This window comes from Patagioenas fasciata, chromosome 2 (genome assembly GCF_037038585.1).
Source record: "Patagioenas fasciata isolate bPatFas1 chromosome 2, bPatFas1.hap1, whole genome shotgun sequence".
NCBI classification, from domain to species: Eukaryota; Metazoa; Chordata; class Aves; order Columbiformes; family Columbidae; genus Patagioenas; species Patagioenas fasciata.
This window is the reverse complement of record NC_092521.1, coordinates 108,200,824-108,212,526: the sequence shown is the minus strand read 5'-3', so window position 1 is coordinate 108,212,526 and position 11,703 is coordinate 108,200,824. Positions and strand designations below refer to the sequence as shown.

At 42.7% G+C, this 11,703-nt stretch overlaps 1 protein-coding gene across 1 annotated transcript in view; it reads left to right on the top strand.

Annotated features, from left to right (window-relative positions):
- Positions 1–1,283: 1,283 nt before the first annotated feature.
- Positions 1,284–11,703, top strand: part of CUL1 (cullin 1) — a 51,725-nt gene continuing 41,305 nt past the window's right edge. Inside the window, exon 1 of the mRNA XM_065832045.2 lies at positions 1,284–1,384. The gene's annotated coding sequence lies outside the window, so the exon portion shown is untranslated. The remainder of the gene's footprint in view (positions 1,385–11,703) is intronic.

Genomic DNA, 11,703 nt, shown 5'->3' with positions numbered 1-11,703 from the left:
AATTCAGAGAGCCTCGCAGCTTGATTTAACACTTGCTTGACAAAGACAAGCTGTTGACGCACAGCTGTACCAGCCACTCAGGCTCCGAGACTGGGCATGGTGCAGCTCAGTATATCCAGGACATGCCAGGAATTCGTGTTTGTCATAAATACAAAAGTGGTTGCATAGTTATAGAGGAAAGTCTTATCACGTCTGATGGTGCCACCCTGAAACATATCCACCAGCTCTTCTAGCACTAGACTAACTTTAGGGGGGTCAGAGTGATGACCCCAGGGGCCAGGGCAGGGGCGCGGTGGCAAAGGTGATGGCTGTTGGGCGGACACTGCCCACGCCACTGACCTCCTGGCCCTGCTGGGCAGGCCCCATGCTTGGGCTGAGCCCCTCAGCCCCACTGCCCTGGGCCAGGAGCCGGTGGCTGGGCCCCTCAGTCGGCCCAGCGCTGCTGCTGGCCGCCCAGTGGCTGCACCAGGCCCCAACCTGCCCGAGCTCTTCTCTTGATGGCGAGGGAGAGAGGAAAGGAAGGGAGTAAACACAGAATCACAGAATGTTAGGGGTTGGAAGGGACCTCAAAAGATCATCTAGTCCAACCTCCCTGCTAGAGCAGGAACACCTAGGTGAAGTTAAACAGGAAGGCGTCCAGGCAGGTCTTGAATGCCTCCAGAATAGGAGACTCCACAACCTCCCTGGGCAGCCTGTTCCAGTGTTCTGTCACCCTCACTGAGAAGAAGTTTGTTCTCAAATTTAAGTGGAACCTTTTGTGTTCCAGTTTGTACCCATTACGCCTTGTCCTATCATCGGTTGTCACAGAGAAGAGCCTGGCTCCATCCTCGTGACACTCACCCTTTACATATTTATAAACATTAATAAGGTGCCCCCTCAGTCTCCTCTTCTCCAAGCTAAAGAGACCCAGCTCCCTCAGCCTTTCCTCATAAGGGAGATGCTCCACTACTTCAATCATCTTTGTTGCCCTGCGCTGGACTCTCTCCAGCATTTCCCTGTCCTTCCTGAACTGAGGGGCAGATCCGGGTAGGCGCCCGGGATCGGGTCACCCCGCATCTCTCCCGGCCCCGCCGGCGGTGCGGGCAGTGAGAGTGGCCACTGCACTGTCGCCCCAGCCCCGTCTCTGGGCAGCGGCCGTCGCCCGGCTCCAGGGGAGAGGAGGGCGCGGGCAGCCGGCCCCCGGCCCCAGTCCCACGCACCTCCCCGTGGGCCATGGGGCCTCCCAGCCCCGTAGGCCGGAGCGGGGCGGGGCGGGGCGGGCGGCGAGGGGCGGTGCCTCCTTGTTCTCCGGGCCGCGCTGGGGGGAGGTGGTGGCAGATCCGGGCCTGGCGGAGACGGAAGGGGCGGGCGGATGCGGCCTGACTCTGCGGGACGCGCGATGCTGGTGAGTGCGGAGAGGCCGCGGCGTTGTGTCGCAGCGAGGCCGGGCTGGGCCCGGGCCGAGGCGGCTTGGCCGGGCCGAGGCCGCGCGGGCCTGGCGGAAAGGGGCCCGGTACTGAGTCACGCCGCGGGGAGAAGGAGAGGCCGGGCCCGGCCCGCCCGGCCTGCTGCTCGCCTTTCTTCTCCCGGGCGCGCACCTGGCTCCGGAGCGAGGGAGGCGGCGGGTGTTGTCCGGTTCACTCGCAGATGCGGGCCGAGGAGCCGTAGGCCGAGTTGGAGGCGGGGAGGCCGCTAACTGCGCACTCAAAATGTATTACCCCCGCTGGCCCAACCCGCCGGCTGCCCCAGACCCGCGAAACCTGCCCGCTGGCCGGCCGGCCTGCCTGCTCCTTTCCTCCTTCCCCGTGCCGGCCCGGCCCTCCCTTCCGTCTCTCTGCCCTTCCCCCGTGACCGCGGTCCCTGTATGGCTGGGGCCGCCTCGGTGGCTGCCCCTGCCCGTCCCTCCCCACCGCGGGCTTTTAGACCCCGGGCCCGTCCTCCCGCACCTCTGCTCTGCCCCTTCGGCCCCAGGACTTAACACCCCAGCCATCCCAGGCCCTGCTCGTCCCAGGCCTCTGCTTTCTTCTCCCCATGAGCTTTTGCCCATAACCTCACTGAACACGGTTTTTTGAGTGTTCACTTGCCTTCTGTCCTCTGTGTCGCCTCCTTTCGTCCTCTTGTGTGCCACCCCAGAGCCCTAGTGACACTCAGGTCTGTCTAGGAGCTCTTGGGTTGTACCCATAGGAATTCCCCCATGTCTCCAGTACCATTGTGGTTGCTGGGAGATATTTCCCACAGCTCCTCCTTGTCACCTTCTCCAGGTTTCTTTCACTGTCAAGGACTTGTGCACCAGACTTCCCCGTGTTGCCCCCTGCTGTTGTGCCCTTACCAGAGAAGGTGCCCCCTGTAATCTTTTATCTGTTTGTGCATTTATTGCCTCCATCCACTTGATTAGTCCTGCAGTGTTTTTGTCATTGCAGATAATTGCCCCATTTGTTTCTCAGTGACTTTGGCATACATCCTCTTCGAGGAAGTGGTAAGATAGGTACCATGGTTTTTACTCCAGCGATGCTGTTCCAGTATTGTGTATTGATGGTTAGATGTCTGTGTTGCATTGATGCTTTATGTCTCTACTGGGGACTCCACTATAAAGAACTCTTCCGTCTGCTTTGTGACTTCTCTTGTTTCTCAATATTTGTCACCCAACTTCTTATTTTACATCTTTTGTTGCTTTGGTTCTTAAGATTGGTTACATGTCACAATGGTATCATCACCATGCATTTGAGGTGCGATTGAAATACTGGACGTAGTTGTCACATGGAGATGTGGGGAACACGCTCAATCTTGGGAGTATTTATATACCTGACTATAGAATCCAGCTCCTGTAGCTAGCACTGACAGTTTTTTTATTTTCTCAGCCGAGTACACACAGATCCTAGTAACTCGACAATGACACAGAGCATCTGAACTAGGCTTTTGATCTGAATTATTCATATGGAGGAGACTTTCCAGGGACCGTGTAGAGAACAGTTTCTTAGCTTAGGCACCCAAATTACGCATATGCATCCCACTCTTTGGCTGACAAAACAGTTGTACTGGTTTAACGGAAAAATTTTTCTTGTACCTTCGTCCTTTTTACACTGGTTTGAACTTTCTGTATAACTTGGGCCTGTCACTTTGATGGCATGAGAAAATTGTATTGCTTTAAATAATGGAAATTAATCTATGCCACATTGATGCACAGCTTTATTTGGATACTGATTTTGGGGGTGGCTTTTTTGAATTTAGCTTATTCTTAATGTTGGCTTCAAGTCTTACATTCTAGCTGTATTGTTATGAAAACAATACTGAGTACTTTGAGAAAGTTATATCAGATACTCAGCTTAAAAAGTGTTCTCTTACAGTTTATGTGTTAAGATCTCTGAGTATTGCTTTTCATCTGTTGCATTTCTCAAGTAGTGCCTAATTTATGTCATCAGGATTATTTCAGTAGGACCCAACTTGATGAGTCACATCCTGGGTGTCAGTGGTTGCGTGAATTGAGTACACCTGGAGTCTTCTCTGTTGGCATTGAAGTTGTGGTTGGTTGTTTGGTTTGGTTTTGTTTGATGTTGTGGTGGTTGTTTCTTTGTTGTGTGGTGTTGTGTGTGTTGTTTTTTTTTCTTTCTTTCTTTTTAATTCCTCGTGAATGAAACAGCTTTAAAGATGTCCCACTCTTAAGATAAAAAATTTGTATCATGAATGTGAAGTGAAGGGGTTGTGCTAGCAAGAGGTTGTTACAGATGGATACCCGTGGCATGTGTACTACACCTTTCAGCCAGAATTTTCTAACTTGGCAAAGGCAGAATCATGTTAAAGTGTAAGGTGTCTGGATCAGTGCTGATGTTGTTTTGTCCTGGCCATGCTATTGTACCTCCTGTACTGTGCAACATGGTCTGTCTGTGTCAGGAGAAAAACAGGATAGGTGTCCCACTTGAATGGACATGCTGGGAGGATGTGTACAGGCAGTTCCAGCAGCCTGCTGGTTGGTGCATCTTCCTGCTGCACAAAGCCTGGAGGAAAGGAGGGCGTGGAAACCTCTTCATGTGTTTTAGGGATGCATGAACTTGCTTTAAACTGACTATGTATGTGCCAGCATTGTTTTTTGGCAAGAGTAAACTCATAAAAACCTTTAAATTACTGTATTTTTCTTCATGTACAAAAATGGTTGTTGGAACCAACAATTAGAAGCCTTGGTAAAACTTGTAACCTATATAGGGTGCAAACTTAAAGTACTATTTTTTTCCCAGTATTATCTGTTACAGAGACCATTGAGTTTCCCTGACTTGTTAAAGGAGAATTTCAGTAAGGAAAAGAAAGAAAAAGTTTGGAAAATTATAGAAAGCTGTTGAGCTTGTCTGAGAAAGTATCTTGCTTTTTTATTATGACAGTTTTAAGTTTATCAGGGGAGAACGACTACAGATTGATTATTGATGGTTCTACAACAATGCAGTTCGGATCTGTTATCAACATGGCTAAATGTCTTGGTAGTGAAAGTGTCCTGAGCAGATGTGCCCTTCTGTAATGCTTTCACTTGTAGACTTTAACATAACTGCAGAGATGGAATGTTGTCAGACTTAAACACTCGTTGCATTATCCAGCATGAATAGTTACATGAGGTTTAATCAGGGAATGGTTGGAGTACAGCTACTGGAAACAGCACTGTTGAGGAATTAATGTATGCTCCAGTGGGTAATTTTACCACAATTTTCTTTTTGCTCACAGCACCTCTGATGCCACAGCAGTGAACTGCGTCATGTTGCTGCCTCACTTCTTACAAAAGATACAGGGCAAAATCAAATATTTTTTTAAAATAAACCAAACATTGGTTACATTCCACTTTATTTAATGTAAGATTTTTCAAATCACTCTTGATCTGTGAACCTTGAAAAAAAGAATGAAGGCCACTGTGAAAATAGGAAAATATCAATTCTGTTTTGCATTGCAGGACACTGGTATAGAGTCATGTATAAATTTTTGCCAGAGTTAGGGTCTCTGTACTTTATCCTCAAGATTGCCCTACTTTCTTTGCCGGCTGTATCCTGAACTTGAAAAAGAAGCACGACCAGCAGGTTGAGGGAGATGATTCTTTCCCTCTACTCTGCTCTGGTGAGCTCTGAGGCCCCCAGCACAAGATAAGACATGGACCTGTTGGAGAGGGTCCAGAGGAGGGTCATGAAAATGGTCAGGGAGCTGAAATGCCTTTCCTAAGAGGAAAGGCTGAGAGAGTTGGGGTTGTTCAGCCTGGAGATGAGAAGGCTCCAGAGAGACCTTATTGAGACCCTTCAAATATATAAATGGGGCTTATAAGAAAGGTGGGGAGAGACTTTGTACCAGGGCCTGTGGTAACAAGGGGTAATGGTTTTAAACTGGAAGAGGGTAGATTTAGATTAGATACAAGGAAGGAATTCTTCCCTAGGAGGGTAGTGAGGCACTGGAACAGGCTACCCAGAGAAGTTGTGGATGCCCCATCCCTGGAAGTGTTCAAGGCCAGGTTGAATGGAGCTTTAAGCAGCCTGATCTAGTTGAAGATGTCCCTACCCATGACAGGGGAGGTTGGAACCAGGTGATCTCTAAAGGGCTGTTCCAACCCAAACCATTCTATGATTCTTTGATTGTTGAATAAACAGTGTAACTAAGATGTGATGTTCTTCCAAAAACTAATAAAAAAATGTCATCTCCCTTTCTTCCCTTTTTGATTATTCTGGTTTTGGAGTCAGCAGGTTTCACTGCTGTAGCTTGGCCTAGCTGGTATGAAGCAATGTTTGACAACAGTACAAAGAATAAAGACTCATTTTCTCTGTGGTCTTTGTAGTTATGTACTAGATTTGGATATCAGTTCAATAGGGTTGATTTCTGTTTTTCTTTAAATTAGAAGTACCTAAAGGTGATATAAAGTGATCATTGTCTTTGGCTTTTATTAGATTTGCTCTAGTTAGTGTTACTGTGTGTTTCAAACTTGGTGTTACTGTGACGGAGAAGTGGAGACTTTTTACTCACACGTAGGATGGTGAGGTTCATGATTGAAAGTTTTTATAGTGTGGGCTGCTGGTTATGCACTGATCTTTTGAAGACACAGATATGCTTCATATCTCGTATTTTCATGGCAATACTGGTGGTTTTGCTGCTGGGACCCAGATGTATTTGATTCATTAATATAGAAGGTAGACAGAAGTTAATTTTTAAAATTCAAAGCAGGCACCTCCAAGAATTTGTGTTATTAGGAATGCACTTTCAGCCATAGCTGAACTCAGAAAATAATTGTTTGTATTTTTAATTTACATCTGATGTAACTTGGCTTTTTGTTGCTCTGTGTTAAAGGTTTTAATTTATTTTAATATGGATTAGAGTTCAGAAGTAAGGCTGCTGATGTGACCTTAGTTTACTCTGTTTTGCTTTGTAATTTAAACTTAATTTCGTATGTAAATTTGGAAGCTCCTCTAATCTTGCAGTAGTGGAGACTGTCATTTGGACGTTTTATCTAAAGTTTGGAGGACTGAATTGAGAGGTAAAAAGAAGGTTATAGGAAACAGTTCTTGTTTTGTTAGCTACTAGACTTGCTGTCTTGCTTTTTGTGGTAATAATGTCATGGGCCAACATTCTGCTTGCCTCTGGGTAACCACAGGAGAAACTTTTCACAAAGTTTTTGCATTTTCTTAAGAAAACAGACTGTTCTCTTACTGTGCTTTTTTCAGACATACCTTTGGAAAGGTTTTGTATCTCTGAAAATCTGTCTTTGCTAGAGTGCCATCACTGCTAGGAGTATTATGAAATAAAATGTATATGCTTAAGTAAATTAAATTGATTTTGTTAGGTTCTAATGTAGGATTAGCTTTAAAAAATAGAGGTGTAAGCTAATTCAATTAGAACGGAGATTTAAGTGTGGCTGTTAGGGGTTTGTATCAATTTTAACTGTTATAAAATTACTTTTAACTATTTCACTTTCCTACGCAGCTTGCCAGTTGCAGTCATTAGAGGTCAAAACTGATGAAAAATTTTCTGAAATTGATACTGAATTTATGTGGAACTAACCTTTGTGAGGTGGAAATTCTTTGCTTTGAATTAGGGCTGTTACAGTTTAAATTTCATAGTTGAATCAGAAAAATAATGTATGAATCCCTTTCTAGACTTCAGTGAAAAAGTTTTCATTTTTTTTCCTTGCTGACTGTGGAAGTGAGGAAGTGCGCCTTTTCAATATTTAGGGATCTGGAATGTAATGTATAAGAGCTCTACTGTTCATTGCTGACAGTGTTTGCAGCACTATATGGTACTAGCAATCTAGATCTCTAGCAGATGGATCTGTGCACTTAATGTAGACCTGATTAAAAAAAATAAAAAAGATGGAGGGGCAGCCTCTGCAGGATAGCGGTTTTGCCACACACAGGAAATGAGTGCAACTGCAACAGTCCTTGATATGTAGGCATTTTACTGTTTGATAGTCGTGATCCTCATAGCTTCTGAATGAAACATTAGCATGAAAGTAAATATAGGAGGAAGCTCTTCAGTATTTAAGCCATGCTATTGTGGTGTATTTGAACATCTGAAAATGTCAGACTGTTTGCAAGATGAATCAGTGTGACCATTATCTTTATTTATAAATTGAAGTTGCAAACTGCATTGCCTTGATCAGTTGAGCTCTTGTAAAAGTAACAAGATGGAAGATGCTGTAAAATTAGCAAGCTGTTGGGAAGAGATTCCAGCCAGCATTGTTTTACAGTTGTTAATGTTAGTGCTTTTTAAAGTTACTGATAAGAATGACCACCTTCCGAAAGCCTGGGAAAACTTTGTATGGGAACATTATTACAGATGAAAATTCCTGTTTGTGTCTAATAGGTCAGTATGAAAGTGTATGTTCTGGTGTACTAAATGCTGTTGTAATGGAGGGAAATTTGTGTTGGAGTTCAAAGGCTCGCCCTGCAGGTTCTGGCAGAGATCATGCTGTGTCTGGATTGTAAGACCCTACTAAGATTTTCTTCATGGAGATCAGTAGGATCACAGTGTTTTAGCTTATTAAATTGGTTTTAGTTAAAGTTTTGATGGCTGCTAAGAGTTTTTAGGAAAGCAGTTTTGTGTAAGAATTATCCTTGCAGGGTCATTAAGATCTCTAAACTGGTATTTCAGAGTTTCCAGAATCTTCTGTGTTTGTTCTTGCACTTGTCGTCCCTCATTTTCCTTTTCTGCATCTTCCTGGCTGATTCAAGAAATCCATCTTCATGTCTGCTGTCCTTCAAGGCGTATGTGTATCTGGTGTTGTGTTTGTTTGGTGGTGGATTATTTATTTATTTTAAATGCAGGTTGTATGTATGAATTAAGTCAGGGAGAGCGGGAATACTCAAGACCGTTTGTTTTGTGTAAACCTTTCTCCCTCCTCTTTAGTGCTCTTGTTATCTTGACTTGATTCTCTCTGCACATAGTATTGCTCTTTTCCTAGTCTGCTGACTTCCTTTTTCCAAGATGTAAGAGCTGAACATAATCAGTGTTTTAAGAAGCTATGAAACTTATCACCACACGCTCAGTTAAAAACACTGTAGGGTCTGCATCCTGTTTGTAGCACAGGAAAATCTGAGACCTCAAGTTAGAAAGGACACGTTCAGTTTAGGAGTAGTCTAAAAACTTTGTACACAAGGATTACTTGAACAGTGAAAAAGTGAACTCTCTTAAAGATGGCCAAAGAAACCCCAGTGTATTAGTGTTAAGGATATAGTCCCTTAAATTATTTGTGCAGTTGATGATGCAGTAAGACTACCATGAAACTTTTCTTGGTGACAGGATTCTTAATACTGACCAAAGTTAACTTCAGCTGCTAGTACAGAAGTGAGAATTTGCTTGTATAGATACATCAGCAAACCTTGTCTAGTCTAGAACTAGCCTCTGCTTATTAGGCAGCAGATATATTTTTTGTTTGTTTGTTTGTTTTATATTAGCTATTGCATTCCTGTAGTGAGATCTTGGTCAGAAGTTGCAGAAACTGTTTGCTCAGGAATGACAAAGGTACGTGTGAAATCAAGAAGTAAATGAAAAATGCGAAAGAACTAAAAAGTATAAGCAAAGGGAAGTGAAAAAGTGGCACACTCAAACTGGCTCGGTGTTTTTCTGAGGGATAGTCACTGATGTTTTGGAAAAATTCTTGTAATGGCACATCCAAATTGAAACCATGTCACTTAAAAAGGCTTTTAGTAAACATGTTAATGCATAATTTAAGTAAATGAGAAAGGTATAATTCCAAGTTACTTCCATATATTGTTTAAATTTGAAAATAAAGGTAAATGTGTCTTTTAGCTCTGAAGAATGCATCCAGGCTTTTATTTTTTTTAGTGGGCAACTGTGTCACTTGCACATGAAGTAACATAGGGATGTATTCCCTATAGCACTTCAGATATCATTGATCAGAGCTGTAAAACATGGAGGAGGGGATGTGGGAAGAAAAGTGAAGCCCTGAATGAAGACATTGTCAGGGAGGTAAAATAGCAACTGCTCAAAACACCAAAATCCCACAGCTTGTTATTAAACCACTGGCAAATTGAGCCTGCTTGCTTCTACTCTAAACTACTTTAAAAAATGCTGCACTGAATACTTTTATCACCCAAAGACCACTTTTGAGAGGGAGGAGTGTATGCATATATGCATCTGCCTTTTTCTCATGAGACAAACAAGATCTAACTCTCTTGAAAATAAGATGAACTAAAGCTTTGTACACTACATGTAACTCAGTATTTTGTAGTAATGCAGAGGAACTGAACATTGTAATTTGCATGATTTGTTTCTTAGATATCTTCGATATTGAAAAGGGAGATAATATTCTAATATTTCTTTTCTCGTACTGATATGATTTCTGGAATAACCATTTCTTATAGTAGTTGTGGTTTGATTTTTCTGGGGCACAGTGGAAATCTCTGCTGTAGACGGATTCTTCAGATTTTTCATTAGTTATACATTTTTAGCGTGTAAAGTGCTAAGGACATTATGCGTTCTCCTAGTCTTGCTTTAAGGATTGGGTCCCTTTATATGCATAAACTGTCTGCCTAGTTTATAGTCTGTATATTTAGTGACCTAAAATACTTCTGGACAGAAATGTCAGTGCTACAAAATGTTGCATACAGGACCATGGCTCAACTAAGCTATGTAACAGTTATAGTTTCGAGCTCATAATGGTAGCCACAGCTGTAGTCAAACACAATATTATGAATTTCTACGTACATGGATATTAAAAAGGGTCTTTGAAATCATAATTTGTGAGTGCATGTGATCATAGAGACAAAATAGAATTACTTCTCTTGTTTCCTTCTGCTCCATCAAATATTTGTGTGCTGGAGTGGAGGCTGTGTCCTTCAGGATTCAAGAGATGTTTTTTAACATGGAAAAAACTTTCCAAGAAATAGCTTGTAAATTGTAAGGGCAAAGAGGTAAAAGGCAAAAACCAAGATAATTGTCTCCCCACCCTGGCCCAGTGTTTTTATTGGGTTAGTTCTGTAGGTTATGTTTCACAGGCTAACTAGCAGAGGAGGCAGGTATATTGTTCTCAGCTCTGTACTTTTCATTTACATGCCTTTTCAAAAGGTGTGTGTGTGTGCGCGTGACTTCAAGAGAAATCTTAAACCTGATTTGTAGAATGGATTGTTTGCAGTGTCCTGGCTGTGAAACTGTCCATGTTTGGTAAGAGAGGATATGTGAGTTATAAATTGACCCCTCTGGTTATGAGAGGGGTTTGGTTATTTTTTTGGTGTGTTTTGTATCAAACCTAGCACTGAAATCAATAGATGTGCCTTTCAAGGCTTATTGTAAGGCAGAAACTTGCCAAATACTTTGATATGGCGATACTTTAGGATCACTTCAACTATAGCAATCTTGAAATTTATGTGATCTAGAGTATAAACCAGCATCCAATACCTTAAATTGTTTTTAAAGTAGTATAAGAACAAGCAAACAGCTTGTGTTAGAAGAGAGGTAGTGTTTCATGTGCTTCTGTTTGAATTTCTGAAAATACTTCTTGCGTGCTTGTGTTGTAGGGCATTGGTTCAATAATTATTGAATATCTTGGGTAAATAACCTTAATAGTTGCTTTGTCTTGGTGTGGAGGCAGCAGAGACTTTGAGGAAGTAAATCTGACTGGGAACCTTTGAGTGTTGTTCTTTGAATACAAGAGCATCTGTTGAATTTCTGGATCAGGCTTGCTGAAATACAGCAACAGGAGAGCAAAATAAAGTAAGTTAGAGCAATCAAGAAGGAAGAAAGAGTTGGGCAAGAGGAATTTTTAAGTGTGTGGCTGTATTAGACTTATTCCTTTTTGTTATCTTTTGAAGCCAAAAACTGAATGTTTATGTTTTATCCTTTTAGCACAGAGGGCTGATAATTTGCTTTTAGTGACCATATAACTGAAAATGGTCACTGCACCAGTTTTTACACAAAGATGTCAAACTGCAGCAGCGTCCAAATGAACTTGTACTGTGTTTTTTGTTACTAGGAAACTTGCATTCAGTTTTAGAAAAGGGTTTTGAGGCGGTGTACAGAAGTGAAATTCTGACTTGTAGACCTTGGAAACCTTGTAACACCAAAGGTCTTTGAACTTACTTTTAATGGCATTAATTCCACCATAGCTTATTAGTAAAATGTATTTGGTTTCAGTATGATTAAATGTGGTCGTCTTGGCTTATGCTATTAGGTGTGACAAGAATGTTCTCCTTATGTTTTAAACTAGACAAGGGGTAAAATACTTGGAGATGACTCAGTCTAGGTCCTGTGCCTCCC